General features: G+C 44.4%; 1 long non-coding RNA gene across 1 annotated transcript; it reads right to left on the bottom strand.

Moving 5' to 3' along the window:
- Positions 1-15021: 15021 nt before the first annotated feature.
- Positions 15022-17527, bottom strand: LOC119314931. The gene is made up of 4 exons (XR_005152507.1): positions 17244-17527; positions 15957-16023; positions 15491-15777; positions 15022-15391 (listed from the first exon to the last, which is right to left on the bottom strand). It is a non-coding gene; the product is annotated as an uncharacterized LOC119314931 (long non-coding RNA).
- Between the last annotated feature and the right edge of the window lie 248 nt (positions 17528-17775).

Below are 17775 nucleotides of genomic sequence, written 5' to 3'. Positions count from 1 at the left end.
TTTTGCTTCCGCGAGAGGCACGGCTGTGCTTTCGCGAGAGTCATGGCTGTGCCTCTCATAAACGAAAAAAATATGTTTTTTGTTTTTTTCCTTTCGCGAGATTCACAGCTTTGCTTTCGCAAGAGGCACGATTGTGCTTTCGCGAGATTCACGGCCATGCCTCTTGAAAACGGAAAAAATAAACGTGTTTTTTATTATTATTTTTCTTTCGCAAGAGTCACGGTTTTACTTTCGCGAGTGATACGATTGTGCTTTCGCGAGATTCACGGCCGTGCCTCTCGAAAACGGAAAAAATAACGCGTTTTCTGTTTTTTTTCTTTCGCAAGAGTAACGATTTTGCTTCCGCGAGAGGTAGGTTGTGCTTTCGCGAGATTCATGGCCGTGCCTCTCAGAAACGAAAAATAAACATGTTTTCTATTTTTTTCTTTCGCAAGAGTCACGGTTTTACTTCCGCGAGAGGTACGGTTGTGCTTTCGCGAGAGTCACGCCCTTGCCTCTCGGAAACGAAAAAACGCGTTTTTTCCTTTCGCGAGATTCATGATTTTGCTTCCGCTAGAGGCACGGGTGTGCTTTTGCGAGAGTCACGGCTACGCCTCCTCGGAAACGGAAAAAAAACGCGTTTTCTCTTCTTTTTTTCCTTCCTCGAGAGTCACGGTTTTGCTTTCGCGAGAGGCACAGTTGTGATTGAGAGGCACGGACGTGCCTTTTTCGGAAAGAGAAAAAACCCGTGCTCCTGATTCGGTTTTATCGTCCGGTTTTTTCTTGAAAAAAAGCTCATCAAAACGTATCGACACGAGATCTAGTTTTGAAGATCTCGACGCGAGAATCCAACGGTGAAAGCGGTTTGAGATTTGGACGTACGGTTTGAGAGATAAAACGTTTTGAATAAACAGATTTATGGAAAAAGGGAAAACTCTCAGGCGCGCTGCATGTGCACCAATTGTCGCAATCTGAAAAGTTGAAGTGATCTTTACAACGAGTATTTCTCAACTATGATTTTGGGATAACTGGGCTGTGCACGAAAATAAGGCCGTATCTTCAAAATCGGGGCCCATGCGCAAGGCCCGGCCCGTTGTAGGAGCGAGCTGGTGGCTCTTTGCGTTGACTGACTTGTTTTTCTCCGACACAGAGACGCGCTATTGCCCACTCCCCAGCGTCGCTCTCTCGTCTCCGCCGCCCCGCCGCCCGCCCGGGTGCTCCCGCTGCCGCGCCGCCGTCTCGCCGGAGTCCTGCCTCAACCTAGCGATCCCGAGGTGAGCCCCACCTTCCTAGCCTCCCCCTCTTGGAATCTTACTAGCAATGCCAATGCCGATGCTCGGAGACTGGCGCGTCAAGGTTTGGTGTTTAGAGTCCCCCGTGTGGTTTGGTGTTTAGACTCCCATGCTCCCGATAACATTCTCTGTGATCGTTTGGATTGGTTTCGTTGGGAATGGGATGGGGATGCACTTAGGTTTTACTGTAGCAACCCAGATGGGGATTGGAGCGTGTGTAAGCCCAATTTGGATGCCTCGGGTTTTTCTTTTCGTGTAAGGGCATCTCCAACAGATAACAGCTGTAAGATAGGTGTTGGTAAATTTGACACCTAGAACATAGTGATGATGTGGCATGCAATAAATATGGAGAAAGAGCAAAGTTGCATGTAGAATAACCAACAACCTTTGCACAAGCTCCAAGGTGAAATAAAGAGCAATCACATTTATTTTCTCATCATCTATTGAATGCCTTAGATACAACCAATTGGAGTAGTTGTATGATAGCTTGTTGGTTGATGATATGGACATTTTACCAACAAGACTAACATACAATCTATTGAAGATGCCCTAAGCCAATTTATTCCGCATTGATGCCTTGGCTTTCCTTGGCGTCGCTGAATAATCAATAATTTATATTTATGTGCATCAATCGATGCGGAGGCCGGGGGTTGATCCCTCATTCTTGGAAAAAGTCTTAGCAACCTCGTACTAATCATGTACAAATTTGACATTCAGGTATATATACCTCGCATGCCGACCATCTCGAATATGGAAAAAGACTGCGAGCGTGCATGGGAATACGTCACTAAGAAGGTAGGAGTGGGACTAAGAGGGCAGATTTTTCGAGTCAATGCTCTTATGGTGGTTATGGGCATCTTGATGGGGTTCATGGTCGGGATAGGCACCTATGGCCATCGCTACCGGCACATTCCATTCATCCGTTTCCTCTTCCTGGCTGCCACCACATTGTTCCTGCCCATTGTCTCTTATATTGTCTCTTCCAGTGATTTAGACAATTACAAGTCAACCACCATTTGGATTTATTCCGCAGTAGTGAATTGCCGTGCAGCTAGAGCACACATCATCTATGTCCTTACATGGACGGCTCTTGTTCTGAATGTTGGTATAAATACCACTGCACTAGTTGCCGCCGATGCTAGAGAAGGTCGAAGCATTCCTTCCAATATGACGCTACTTATTCAAGCAATGTGGACCTCCTACCTAGGGATATACATCTGCATTGTAAGTGGTCACCCACCTGAGGTGATATTATTTCTTCTTGGACCGTTTGGTGTTATATTTGCCAAATTAGTTCTGAAGTGTTATGCATGGTACATAGCTACACAATCATTAGCCTTTGGACGCAATGCTCGTCTTATTGTTGGATACATGGAGCAGCTAGCAAGTGAGCATATGCCTCCACTTATAGTTACTGGAGAGCACACCATGCAGATACAGGAGAAGCCTTGTGGCTACCAATTAAAGTCGATGTCCTACAGATTAAAGATGATATGTACAACAAGGGCTTAGTGACCTTTGACAAAGTTTGGCAGTTGAATGACACACTTCTGAGATCAAAATCACCACAGCTGAAAGAACTATGCTTTTCGTTCGCATTATTTAAACTGCTACGGTGTCGAATTGCAAGGTACACAATTACTGAGGTTGGTTTCATCAAGGGCAGTAACTTGTTACGACAAATCTTGCTTGAGGATAATGATGGTGAAAGAGTACTTGCGGTGATTGCACATGAGCTCTCGTTTCTACATGACTATTATTATTCATCACTTCCAATCATATATTCAAAGAGTTGGCTGCCAATCGTGAGCGGTTTTATTTCACTAGTAAGCATATGTTACTGCTTATTAGCCATAATTTTTATTGCTGCCCAGGGGAAAGTATCTGAGGTAGGGCAGATTAAATGTCATGCGTACGGCAATGGTCATTCTGATTCTGATCTAGATTCAATATCTTTTGGAAGTATATACTTTGATATCATACCATTGTATATACTTGCTGCACTAGTTATACTTGCCGAGGTGAGGGACATTGCATTTTACATCTGCTCTAACTGGATTAAAGTTGCCTTGATATGTCAATATGTGAAGCATGGTTCCTGGCGACAATCAGCTACCATCCAGAGATGTGTTGGTTGTGTGCTACGGAGCAAAGGCAAGTTGATAAGGAATTGGGAGGACAAAATGGGCCAGTCCTCAGTTTTGGTGCTCCACCCAAGCAAAACTCCGATGGCTCTTCTTCGGCATCTCATTCATTTGTCAGGCAATACGAAGACACCAAGTGCAGTCAAATCTGCTATTGTCGGTGCATTGAGAAAAGGCTACGAGACAGGGCAAATCAATGGTGATGTACCTTCTTTCCAAAGGATCCTACATCTGCAAGGCGACCACAAGATCATTTGGACATTTGGGGAAAGAGGTACAGCTGAAATCATGCTTGTGTGTCACATTGCTACCACAATCCTTGGAGCAAGGTTACCAACACATCAACCTCCATCAGACACTGACCATATCTCTGCTGCAAATCATATATCGCAATATTGCGCCTACCTGGTGGCACACTATCCTGAGCTACTACGTGAAGATGATGAATGGTGCAAGAGCCTGTACAAGGCCGTCGAGAAAGACGCCAAGCGTGTACTCATTGGCAATGATTCGAGGGAGTCATGGATGTCTGAAGTTGAGTACCGGAGGAGGTTGATTCAGCTGCTAAGCGCGGAGCGTAACCATGAGGTGCTCAAGGATGGCGCGAGGCTTGCAGAGCAATTGGCTGAAGAAGGGGAGGAGGCAGCTTGGAAGGCCCTCGCTGCATTTTGGTCGGAGATGATCCTGTATGTCGCTCCGTCGGACAACATCGACGGCCATATGAAGGCGCTCGCCCGGGGCGGCGAGCTGGTAACCCTCCTCTGGGCTCTGGTCACCCACCTCGGCATCGTCGGCAGGTCAGACAACACCACTGATGCTGCTACCGTTGACGTTTAAGTGTGCAATACATGTTCATCAGTACTTAATTTTCTGTTCATGTTTGGCTATCTTTTCCCTTCTCATTGTGCTGTTTCTGCTTCCTTGTTTTGTAACTGTATCGGACCAATTTAAATTAGCAGCATTACTCATCTATCATTCCCATGCGTGTCCCCTGCCCAGTGTGGGCGCTGCCTGTAAGTTAATTGTTCATGACAGCGGCAGCCTGCTGCCCGTTAGTTTGTTTCTACTGCTTGGTTACAGCTTTTAAATATAAATTATAATTATTATTAATTTTGCGATGATCGTAAATCTGAATGTTAACCAATCGAAAAATCAGTTAGACGTGGAACAGACGTTCCCCAGATCAATCTTTGCCTGGTTCCAGTTGAAAAGTAGCCGGTCGACGTACTACAAGTGGGCATGCGGCAACAAGCCTGTCCAACTCAAACAGGGACAATCCAACGGCGGGTGGCGATCTCAAAGCCTTCGCTTAAGCTAAACATACATACTTCATCCGTTCCGAAATATAAGTCTTACTATAAATTCTAATATGGACTACATCCAAAATAAAATGAGTGAATCTACACTAAAATACGTCTATATTCATCTGTATACAGTCTAGGGTCGCACTATTCGTCACCCTGGGTGAAGAATAGTTATTATTAACTCCCTCTCTATTTTGAGGTCAATGCATCGTATTTTTAGGTTTCGTAAATTTTGTCTTATTTCGTACGTAAAAAGAGAATGTAAGAAAATATATACCCGCCGTAAATATTTTATGTTATGTAAAATTACGAACTTAAAAACATAGTGTAAAATATACATAAAATGTAATATTTCTGGTTTTATGACCTATTTTTTTTGCTTTCTTATACCAAATTTTACGTAATGAATCAATATGAATGAAACTATTTGTATTCCAAACGCAATTTATTTATGAAGTGATTGTAAGATTACCTCGGGTGAAGAATAATTTATTCTGCACCCTGGGTGATGAATAGGATTACTACTATATTTAAATATTTAAATTTAAAAACGGAGGGAGTAGATGGGGAGCATTTCAGGTGGGATGCAAATGTGTGGATGCATGTGTTCTTAAAACCCCAGAGCCATGAGCAACCGATGAGCCAAGCTTTGATTCATTTTCTTTTTAAACGTCGGATCGTTACATGGGTTATTTACTCAAAACCACCACAGTTAGGGCGGGGTAACAACTTTTTTTTTAAAGTTACTTCCCCACTTTATTTAAAATAGATTCGGTAGTTCATCTGAAACAATACTTAGGATACAATCTGGGGAGCTAAGTCCCACGAAACCGAGACACCATTACATAAACCGAAACGAGCTAACTCATGGGCTGCTTTATTAGCGCTCCTCCGGACCCATGTAGCCTTGAAATCACCCAAGTTCCTCGCCATCGTCTTGATCTCTTCAACGACAATGCCAACCGCCGACAAGTTCTTTTCCTTCTCATTCAGCATCCTAGCAACCCCAAGGCAATCGGTCTCCACATGCAGTTTTGGAATATCTAACTGTAGCGCCAGTTGCACCGCCCTTCTGCATGCCAACAGCTCTGTGGTCTCTACCCGCGCAATCCCTGGTAGGAAGACAGAAACCGCCCCCCTGAACGCGCCCGTCTCATCTCTGAGAACGACACCCGCACCTCCGTCTTGGCCCGACCGAGAGGTAGCACCATCAACGTTTGCTTGAGCCAGCCATCCACCGGTGGTTCCCATATCGCATGTTGGGTTGTTCTTGCTAGAGTTTCCTCCCTGCCTCGCACCCTCTTCCATTCGTCCAGCAGCACTGCAACGCGCCTCGCCACTGAATCCGCCTCTTCAATGCGTTTTCCGTCCCTTGTGTCATTCCTTGCGAGCCAAAGGGCATATAGACCCTGGATCATCGCAGCCTTATCATCATCGGATGCTTCAGACATCCACTGCAGCAGCCACGATGCAAGCAAGCTCAGGTTGCCGACCAGCCGAGGTGGGATCACCACCCTCGCACCCAATATCGAGCTCAACTCATTCCAGAAACACGCGGAATGATAGCAGCCCCAAAATCTGTGGTACACCGTTTCTTCTCGCCCGCATGCTAGACAGAACACACCAGGTTTGATCCTCCTCCGGAGTAGCTCAGAGCCCACCGCTAGGCCATTCCTAATCAGCCGCCAAACATGAATGAGAGCCTTACCCGGTGCATTTGTACTCCAAAGTGCCATCCAACCTCTATGCGTTGCCACCGAAGAGGACGAGCCGGGCTGTCCCGATCTCGCCCGCTTCTTTTCCATGCCCGGATGGTACGCTGACTTGACCGAGAAGTGGCCGCTCTTCGTATAGTTCCAAGCAAGTGTATCTTCTGTTCCCGCGCCCCCAACACAAATTTGCAAAATATCATGCACGTCTCCTTCTGAGAACATCGCCTCTAGCTTGGGGCGATCCCACCCCGAAGCAAATGCAGTGAGGAGATCGCTCACTCGTGAGATTCCAGGCACGAAAAGCTGGCCCAGTGGCCGAAGGCTACCCATGTGTGGTATCCAATTATCATGATGGATGCGAATATTTGAGCCGTCTCCCACTCTCCAAATAAGTCCCTCCAGCAACAGGTCCCGGCCAAACAAAATGCTTTTGAAGGTGTAGGAGGCACCACTCGGACATGTAGCGTTGAGAATAGACTCATCCGCAAAATATCGAGCCTTGAGGACTCGTGCACACAACGAAGAGGGGATAAGCATAATTCTCCACGCTTGCTTTGCCAATAGAGCTTGATTAAAAACCTCCATGTCATGAAAACCCATACCACCCTCACGTTTGCTCACACACATTTTCTGCCAAGCAATCCAGTGTACCTTTTTCTCACTGTTAGCTTCGCCCCACCAAAAGTTAGAGGAAATAGATGTCAGGTTCCCGCACAATTTCTTGGTGAGTTGGAAGCAACTCATGGTGAAGGTTGGGGTAGACTGGAGCCCCGATTTTACCAGCACCTCACGAGCCTTCTTGGATAATCCTTGCCCTTTCCATCCCGTGACCTTACCCTTAGCACTCTCCCGAACATATTTGAAAGTACCATCTTTGGACTTGCCCACTGCAGTAGGTAGACCCAAATATTTCTCACTCAATGCTTCTGAATTGATTCCGATGACCGCCTTAAGCTGCCCTTTGCTCTCCTCCGAACTCCCCTTCCCGAAAAATATGGCCGACTTTTGCATGTTTACTTTCTGCCCCGACGCCATCTCATAATCCCCCAAGATCGACTTGAGAGTGAGGAGATTACTCTCAGATCCTTCTAGAAAGACAATGCTGTCATCCGCAAAGAGGAGATGGGTAACCATGGGGCCAATGCTCCCAAATGAAACCCCTCGCAGATCACCCGCAGCTTGAGCATTTTTGAGCAACGCTGAGAATCCTTCTACACAAAACAAGAAAAGGTAGGGTGACAATGGATCACCTTGGCGGAGGCCCCTCGAAGGTAGGAAGGAATCCGAGAACCCCCCATTAAGCTTCACCCTGAAACGTGCCGAAGTCACACATCTCATTATCATCTGAATCCAAGCTGCATTAAAGCCAAATCTCTCCATCAACCTTTCTAGGAAATTCCACTCCACTCGATCGTAAGCCTTCATCATATCCAACTTGACCGCACATAGAGGTTTCCTCCTCTTCCTCTTCCTTATTGCATGGATGCACTCATATGCAACCAAAACATTATCCGTGATGAGCCTTCCCGGTACAAAAGCACTTTGCTCCTCCGAGATTAACAATGGGAGGATTCCCTTCAGTCTATTAGCAAGTACCTTTGTAGCGATTTTGTAGAGCATATTACATAGGCTTATCGGTCTGAATTGGGACAGCAACTCCGGTGAGTTGACTTTAGGAATCATCATGATAATTGTATCATTAAAATCGGCATGTGTATCAACTCCATATAAGAAATCCTTTACCGCCTTGCACACATCCTCTTTCACCACCGACCAGTGTCGTTGGTAGAACAAGGCCGGGAACCCATCCGGTCCCGGGGCCTTAGTCGGACCCATTTGGAAAAGAGCTGTCTCTATCTCCATGTCCGAGATCATGGCCGTGAGTTTTTCATTCATCTCCTCTGAGACTAGCATATCAATGTGTTGCAAAACTGTTTCAGCCCCATTCGAGTCGTCGGATTGGAACAGAGAAGCATAAAAGCCCGCTGCCAGCACACGCATCTCATCATCAGAAGTACACCGCGTACCGTCCTCTCTGTAAAGGGCCTTCACCGTATTTTGCCTCTTCCTATGAGAAGCTCGGTTTTGAAAGTACTTGGTATTTTGGTCACCCCATTGCAGCCAGTCTAAACGTGATCGCTGTTTGTAATAAATTTCCTCCTTCTCATAGAGATCATGGAGCTGACTTTCAATGTCCTTTACCTCTTGAAAAAGTCCGGTCACAAGCGATCTATCCTTAGCGTCCTTGAGCTGCACCTTGAGCTTGGAAATTTGCCGGCGCAGGGAGCCAAAAACCTCTCGACTCCACGTTTGCATGGCCTTGGAAATTGCGTGCAACTTGGTTCCCATGCTGGCCGACACCCCCCGCCGCTGATTGGTTTGCTCCCACACCCGAACAAACATCTGTTCATAGTCATCATGCCTTGTCCAAGCCTCCTCGTATCTAAATCCCCCTGCCTTCTTCTTTCTGCCCGCATCCAGTGATGCCGCCGCTCTAATGATCAATGCCTCATGGTCTGATTCTTGTGTGAGGATATGCTCCACTGCCGTCTCGGGGAAAAGGTTCAAAAACTCATCATTGCATGTAGCTCTATCAAGGCGAACCTGTATGTTATCCCCTTGATCTTGTTTGTTGTCCCACGTAAATGGGTATCCCGTGAAACCCAAGTCCGCAAGGCCACAATCACCCTTTTTTTTCCTGTCAACTCTCAACCTGATTGAGTGACCGCGTGCTATGTGCAACTAACACTACGCCGATGGACGTGGGCCGGCGGCGGATGCAGACATGGACGCAGATCCTCGTCACATGGTCCAGTAATTTTTAATTCAGGAAGGTAACCACATGGTGTTGCATGCGGTTTGTAAATCATCCGACGTAAAACATGCACACGCCATGCCCCATGTTGCACCAACCAGCTACTTGTTTGTGATTTTGTATTTTCTTTCACCAGCAGTGACATATCCAGGCCAAGTCGTCAGAGGATAGCAACACCGTCGACACGCATGGCTTCCGCCGCTAGAATAGAAAAAAGAAGTTTTCTAAGAAGGAATAGTGAAATTTCCGCAAAACAAGTAATTTTCTAAGGAATGAATAAATAGTATTTGTATTAACCGTAAAAATAAAATAATGTAAAAACTAAAAGAAAATCAAAATTGTGAAGTTTTCTAGGAAATGATGTCTTAGTGGCATTGTTATTACCCTTAAAATATGAAAGAAAAATGAAAATAAAATAATGACACACAATTTACATATAAATTATGTTTTATATAATATGTAAGAATAAACATATAATAATAGAATTTTCGTATAAATAGAATGAATGAGTGACATTGGTATTACTCTTAAAAGAAGAAAGTAAATTTAGCAAAAAAAGCAAAACAAAATAAAAGCAATGAAGTTTTCTAAAAAAATGAATTAACGACATTGCTATTGCACTTTAAGGAAAAAAAGAAAAAGACCAGTAACGAACAAAATTGCACACAATTTAAACAGAAATTACATTTTTTTTATAATATGCAATAATAAGCATATAGTAGTGAAATGTTTGCAAATAAGGAAGTTTCCTAAGAAAGAATGAATTCATGGCACCAAAATTGCCGTTAAATGAGAAATAAAATAAAATAAAAAATGAAGTAATAAGGTTTTTCTAAGAAAGAATGAATTAGTGGTTTTGGTATTGCCCTTTAAGAACAAATAAAATGAAATAGAAACAAGAACATAATCAAAATAATGAAGTTTTCTAAGAAAGAATGAATAATGACATTGGTATTACCCTTTAAGAAGATAGTTAATAAAAATAAATAGACCAAATAGTGAGAAAATTTGCACACAATTTACGCAGAAACTGTACTTTTTTATAATACGCAAGAAAAACATTTAATAGTAGAATTCTCAGAAATAAAGAAAGTTTCCTAAGAAGGAGCTGATTACTGAAATTGGTTTTACCATTAAAGAAGAAATAAAATGAAATAAAAACTAAATCAAAAACAAAATAATGAAATTTTGTAATGAAGAATGAATTAGTGGTTTTGGCATCACCCTTTCAAAAGAAAGAAGAAATAAAAACTAAAAACTAAAAATAGTGAAGTTTTGTAAGTAAGAATGAATTAGTGGCATTTGGATTACCCTTTCAGAAGAAATAAATTATAAAAAAACAGAAAATAACAAAATTTGCACACAATATAGACAACAAATTGTGCTTTTGAATAATATGCAAGAATAAGCACATGGTAGTGGAATCTGCGCAAAAAAGAATAGTCTAAGAGGCAATGAATTACTCCCTCCTTCCATCTATATAGGGCCTAATGCGTTTTTCGAGGCTAACTTTGACCAAATGTTAGAGCAATAATATATGACATGCAACTTACACAAAGCACATCATCAAATTCGTATGTGAAAGGAGCTCTCAATGATATAATTTTCACATTATGCATGTCATGTAGTATTAATTTTATCAATAGTCAAAGGCGGTCTTGAAAAACGCATTAGGCCCTATATACATGGAAGGAGAGAGTAGTGGCTTTGGTATTACCCTTAAAGAAGAAACAAAATAAAATACTAATAAATAAAAATATTGAAGTTTATAAGGAAAAATGACTTAGTGGCATTAGTGTTGCCCTTTAAGCGGAACGGAAATGAAATAAAAAATAAAACACAATCAAAATAATGAGATTTTCTAAGAAAGAATGAATTTTTTTGCATTGGTATTACCCTTTAAGACTAAATAAAGAAAGAATCTAAAATAATGAAAACATGTGCACACAATATACACAAAAATTATGCTTTTTAGACAAATGCAAGAATAAACATATAATGATGCAATTTTTGCAAAAAAATAATTTAAGAAAGAATGAAGTAGTGGCATTGGTATTACCTTTTAAAAAGAAAGAAAATGAAATAATATAAAAAACAAACTAATAATAAAGTTTACAAGGAACAATGTATTGGCGTCATTCGTAATTCTAAATCAAAATAGTAATAAAGTTTATAATGAACAATGAATTGGCGTCATTCGTATTACTCTTGAAGAAGGAAGATAATGAAAAAAGTTAAACAAACTTGCACACAACTTTTCAGTGTAATTGCACTTCAGGTAGTATACAAAAAAAAACAATCATACAATAGTGTAGTTTTCAGACAAATTGTTTTGTATTCGTGTATATACATTTACACTCACACAACATCCTAAAAATACCATTGACAAAAAAATTAATAAAGAAAAACAAAAGCAAAAGAAGAAATGCATCAAAATTGAAAAACATAAAAAGAATCAAAGGAAGAGAGGGAGGGCTCGACAGTATAGTAAATGGGCTTTAGCCCAGTAATAAATTGACTGACCCAAATATGCGGTCAGTAAAAAAAGTGGCCCTGACAAAAATTGCAGAGCACAAATCTCAAAGCATAAACCAATGCTCCAAAAATTGACTGACCCAAAATTAATTTTCAAGGGACTTATATATAGCTAAAGTGAACAACTTAGTATCACATTTGTGCCAAAACACAAAAAACCACCAACTCCGTGCCTAACCTATAACGCCGAGCACTGATCGTTGAATTTACTCACGAAAACAGCGAAACAGATAGTTAGGGCCCACATGTCGGGACAACATGGCACACCTATCTGGAAAATTCACTGGGGTGGATGTAGGTCCCATCTGTCATCTGCATGACCCCCTTCTTGCTCATCTTTGTCTTTCTTCCTCCCTCGAACAAGCCACACAAAGGACGCCACGTCGCCACCATTCTCATGGCCAGAGACCATCCCAAGCCCCACCACCTTGTCTGGGAGCTCTGGAATGCCTCCCTGAGCAACCCTGCCGGAGTACTTGGACCCGGACGTCCATAATAGGCCACGCTGCAGTCGTCTTTTGCACCTCCAACAACACACCACCGCCCTCAATATCCCGCTCTGGCGAATCTTTGTGCCTCACATCTAGCCCCGGGCTTCGCGCCCTCCTAATGCCTCTGCCGCCAACGCCGACAAGCTGCGGGTCCCCAAGCCGTCTTCCCACCTCACCATGCTCCGTCCGTCGCTGACGCTGACGAGGACGTCGCTCCACTGCTACCTCGTTGCTTCCGAGCACGCATTCGTGCTCAAGGTGTGACCCTCGCCCCTTCCCCTCGCCATGTCGTGCTATGTCTTCTTCAGTTACCAGAGGATGAACACAGAGAAGGTGCTTGATGCAATGTCCCACAGATAGAATGTTCTTTAGAAGATGACCCTCTAGTCATTGATAGGTGGGACCCACGTCTCATTTTCCACATTACTCAGTCAAAGTTTTTGGTCTTCACCACGTCAGCCTAACAAGTGGGACCAACTTGTCAATTTTATTGTTTTTGTTAAGTTATCAGAAAATCAGTGCTCAGCTTTATAGGTTAGGCGCAAAGTTGATGGTTTATGTGCCCTGACACAAATATCGTACCAAGTTCTTACCATAGCCCCAACTGTGATGGTTTTGGGTAAATAACTCTTGTTACATCTGTGCATCTACATGGATAACTTGAATGGAGCTACACCATTGATCAAGTCACGTTATGTTCATGTGCCCCCAGCACCCAGTGTTGTTGGTGTTCATGCCCTCTCATGTTCAGTGCATAGTTCGGTGTTGCCCCTAATGCTATTGGCCTCCTGACCGATCTCCTCACATCGTTGTGCGATGTATCCTATAGGCCATGTCTATACCTGGCCATCCACCAGGCCGGGCCGGGCCTGACCAAGCCCGAGGTAGAAAACTCAGGCCCGAGCCTGGCCCCGCCGTCGGGCCTACTTTTGAGGCCCAAGCCCGGCCCGCCACTAGAAAAAAACCACCGGGCCTTGGGCCGGGCCTCTTCAGTAAATGGCAAAAACAGGCAAAAACAGCAGGCCCCGGCCCGGGAGCAATGTTGGGCCAGGCCGGGTCGGGCTTTTTTCGGGTCGGGCTGCCCATGGCCAGGACTAGCCATGACCCAGTACAACAACAGCAAAACCAGTTAGAGACATCACGGGTCGAGACGGGGAAGATGAGCATGAGTGACGCCGTTTTAAGACCCAACAAATGCAGCCCATGACCCAGTACAACTCATATTTTCTATCTGACTTGAACACAAAAACATTTGAAGTCTTATATCCATGCATCAATGTTTGACCATTACAAACACTACATGTCTCATACGAACATAAAGTACTTAGAGCATATATAGCCGGACCCCCCAAATTGATAGGGCGGACGCAAGACCACTGACAGGACAGCAGAGAGAAACAAAAATTTGACCTAACCGGACCCCTCAAAGCCTCTTTAAATGCCTAGGTTGTCCAATACTCCTCATATTCATCTCATATATGAAATGATTATGGGGAGTGCCCGGACGTGTCCGATCAGTGGTCCTGCGTCTGCCACATAGGATTGGGCCCACCATAGAGCATCCTCTTTTCTTTTTTATTATATCTTTTATTTCTCTCTCTCTTCTTCTTCATCAATCACATGCATGTGACCGAACATATAATGAAAAAAGTGAGGGACATGGATGCTTAGACGGGCAACTAGGGAGCCAAAATGGACACGTCCGGACTCTAACCCGACGCGTCCATGGGCCAAATTCGTTCAGTCCAACGCGTCCCTTATTACATAAATATATTCCAGAAGCTGACCATCCTCATGACTTAGATAGAAGTTAGAACTGAAAACTAGTCTTCAAGCTTCAGCCTTTAAGGCTTAGCTACCCTTTAACCTTGCAAAAAGTGGCGCGCACTGTGCGATTGATCCATTGACGCCTTTAGTTTTGGTTGGGACGTGATTGTTTGCTCATGTGATGCCGGAGGCTAGGGCGTGCACGTGTTTCAGTCCTGCCGCGGGATGGTCTCTTAAAATAACCAGTGATGGTCACGCACTTGCCTTGCCTGGTGCCTCCGTAGTTCCTGCCGTGTTAACTTGTAAGCCATCAGTGATGCTCACACATTTTCCTCGGTAGTTCCTTCTGTGTCGAATTTTAGATCATCGGTGATGGTCGCGCACTTGCCTCGGCAGTTCAAACTGTGTTATCCTGAATGCACGAATACCGATGTTAGATCTAACTTTAAGGCTGTGTTAAAGTACAAGGCCGAGCATGATGGGCCGAGTTTAGATCTAACGAACTTTAGGTTGTTGTGCATGATGGGTGGTAAAGCACACTGCACACTGTATGATGCGCACTATCCTTCTCCAGTTCTATATATACTAGTGGATGGGGCGCGCCTCCTGAGGCGGTCAGGTGCGTACCCAGGTAGGATGCGGTCTATTCAACCTTCTTTGTTCGGCTCTTGTTTGCACATGCATATGTCAGTGGTCAGTTTGTTGATGATAATATTATATTGCCATGCATATCATACAGGAATTGAAATCAATCAGATGGTTAATTAGAAGCATGGGAGATCAAGAGGCGCCGCCTGATACGGCTCCTTTTCAGTTGCCTTTTTCAATCAGGATAGCACATGTACATACACAACAAGTCTTGATGAACGACCACACGACCCACGACGAGAACACTCGCCTCGTCCGCCATGCGCTTCATCACCCGGTGGTGCACGCGGATCACTCAGCTACATCCTTGCCAACCTATACATAGAACACAATCAGAAACATTCATCAAACACCTGCAGCCTCAGTGTTCTTGGGGATCGATTCAGAACACTACAATAAATACACGCACCCTCGGATGAGCTAAGCGAGCTACGGCAGCAGGCACCAGGTAGCAGCTCGTTGTTGCGGACGGCGACAACCCTCCGGGACACGGCGTCGACGGAGGAGAGGGAGATGTTGAGCTTGGTCCGGAGGTCCTGATGGCAGCCCTAGTCCTCTTGAAGGCGAGGGAGATGCTGAGGTTGGTCCAGGGGTCCTGATGGCAGCCCTGGTAATCTTGAAGGCGAATAGCTCTGCACTATTGGCGTCCTGGCTCTCAGATGCGCGCATTTCTTGTCGTACCACAGCCGGACACGCTCCTCTGCCTACAAGTGCATTCCATTTCATATCTTTTCTTGACTAGTTTTGAATTTCTAATGATCATACGAATTTTGGGAGAAGCGAGTGTGCTGGATCAAACGTACCGTGACTTCCTCGTAGAGCTTCTTGTCCCACTCATACAGCCCGTCAAGGCTCTCCTTGTGGATTTGAAGAGCTAGAATGGCTTCGGCTTCACGGACACCGACTTGCTCGTCGCCATCATCCTCGACAACCCCTCTCCGAGCAAGTGGTTGAACTATTTACTGAATATAGGGAAAAAAAGTCTTACATGAACATTTTTTGAAACCTGATCCAATTGTTTGGCAGCTATGTTGCACCCATCAGCCAAGCCACGCTTGGTCACAAACATCATATCAGAAATTTTCCATCCCTGTAAATTAGCAAGTTAGCTTCAGGAGAAGTGCCAATGGTGAACTTCAAATATCAGAGTAGGAACAGGACGACCTCTAGTTGAAACATCAGAGTAGGACAGTGTAATAAGCTTTATAATTTGTAATGTTTTAACATATATTATCTTGGCACCAAGTTGAGAGGGAGATAAATGTATACCTTCCATCTACGCATAAATAGCCAATGGTTCCAACGACAATAGCAGTTAAACCATAAGCACCAGCGCCTGCAAGAGAATGATTTCGCCTCAGTCGGTATAACCAGCTATGTAAGGTCTTATATTATCGGACGGAGGGAGTATATTTGGTACCAATTCAATTCCTAGCAAGTTAAATAAGTAATAAATTAAACTAACAAACATGACAAATAAAGTGTATTCTCTGATATTTGGGTTCACATAGGCAGAGGCAACATGGCACATCACAAAGAACTTGTTATCTCTATCTATATGTAACTTTGTAGTGCTCCCATCCGATCCACCGAACTATGTCCTGGATTTGGTATATATAGTTGTCAGCGTAGTCTTACAAACCTGAAAAAAAATCTATCACCACAAACAGATAAATATTCACATTTTCTGTACAACAACTTGTTTCCTTTCAGACCCCTAGTAATAGTGAAATCCTTTTGGTGTCTCACGGTCAACACCAAAATCCTTCTAATTTGTAAAACTTGCTATATTACTTGACTACAAACGACAGTAAATAAAGCTATCCATGTACGACAGTTCTCTTTCTACAACCATCCATCCTTCTTCCTTTTTTTGAAAAGAAAATGCCATCCATTTGAGCAATGAAGAAATTAGTAAAAATAGATAGATATGTTTTGAATCTATCAAATTATCTCCTATCACAAGGAGAAAAGCTCTTCAATTGAAGTACCTACTGAGAATGTAGAGATGAACTGTGATCAGTGGAAGTGCAATATATTTTGTTGCATGTATAAGCAAAGAGCAACCCAGAGGAGTTCCCAATCCTACAATTTCAGGCCGACAATCATTTCGCATGCAGACTCCCAAACTGCCAATCCAACAATCCCGAGCCTTTCCCTTTTGCCGCTTTCACCATATGTCCCCCACTTAGCACAAACCTGCAACCTGCTGCTTCCACAGCACGCCTCCCTGAAGTGACCCGGACAAGCAATGGTGACGCATAAGAAGTTATATATGGTTGATGTTTGTTTCAGTATATGCTAGCATTACAAATATAATTAGCAGTGCCAAGAATGACTACTAGTGAACTGCAATAATAATAATCCAGCGACGACACAGAAGCATATGCTAGCATTCCAAACATGAATTACTCGTATCTACCTTCGGCTGTCTCCCAGGCTACGGTCCCAACAAAAAATTTCGTGTACAGAAGCACAGACCAAAGAAAATCGAGTTAACCAACCTCACCCAGTCCAACAGACCAAAACCAAAACCTAAAAGCTCAACGAACTTACCCAGACCCATCGCCGTCGGGGGGGCTCGGCAGGCACATCCCTGCCTTGCGCACCACCAGCGTCTCCGCCACCAACGGCCTCCCCTGCACCTTCTACATCTCGCGTCCCCTCAGTGGCGGGCCTCTCCTGCTCCTCCTCTTCTTCCTCCTGGCCTCCTTGTACCCTGCCATTCGGCCTACCGAGACCACCGCCCCGGCACACAAACATAGCTAAATCGGCGGCGACGGCACCAGCCGCTGCTATCTTCGCCACCAAGCGGAGGTCGCGCCGGTGGGCAGTGAGGGCGAGGCCCTGACATGGATGACAGGAGAGGTGGTGGCGACATGAAAATAGGGGAGACGAGAGATCCGATCATCTCCAGCAGCCACATCTACATCACTCAGACCCCTAAATCCGCCGTCTCTCCATCTTCCCCAGCTCCCCACACTACGCGGCCGGCCGATTTGAGCGCAGCCAGCGCCTCTCCCGCTGGTGACGCCCTGCTCTGCACGGCCGCTTCCCATGGCCATGGATGGGGAGGACGTGCCGATAG

The sequence above is a fragment of the Triticum dicoccoides genome, chromosome 6A (genome assembly GCF_002162155.2).
Source record: "Triticum dicoccoides isolate Atlit2015 ecotype Zavitan chromosome 6A, WEW_v2.0, whole genome shotgun sequence".
Lineage (NCBI taxonomy): Eukaryota > Viridiplantae > Streptophyta > Magnoliopsida > Poales > Poaceae > Triticum > Triticum dicoccoides.
The sequence above is the reverse complement of the archived record's forward strand: the minus strand, read 5'-3'. Positions and strand labels throughout refer to the sequence as shown.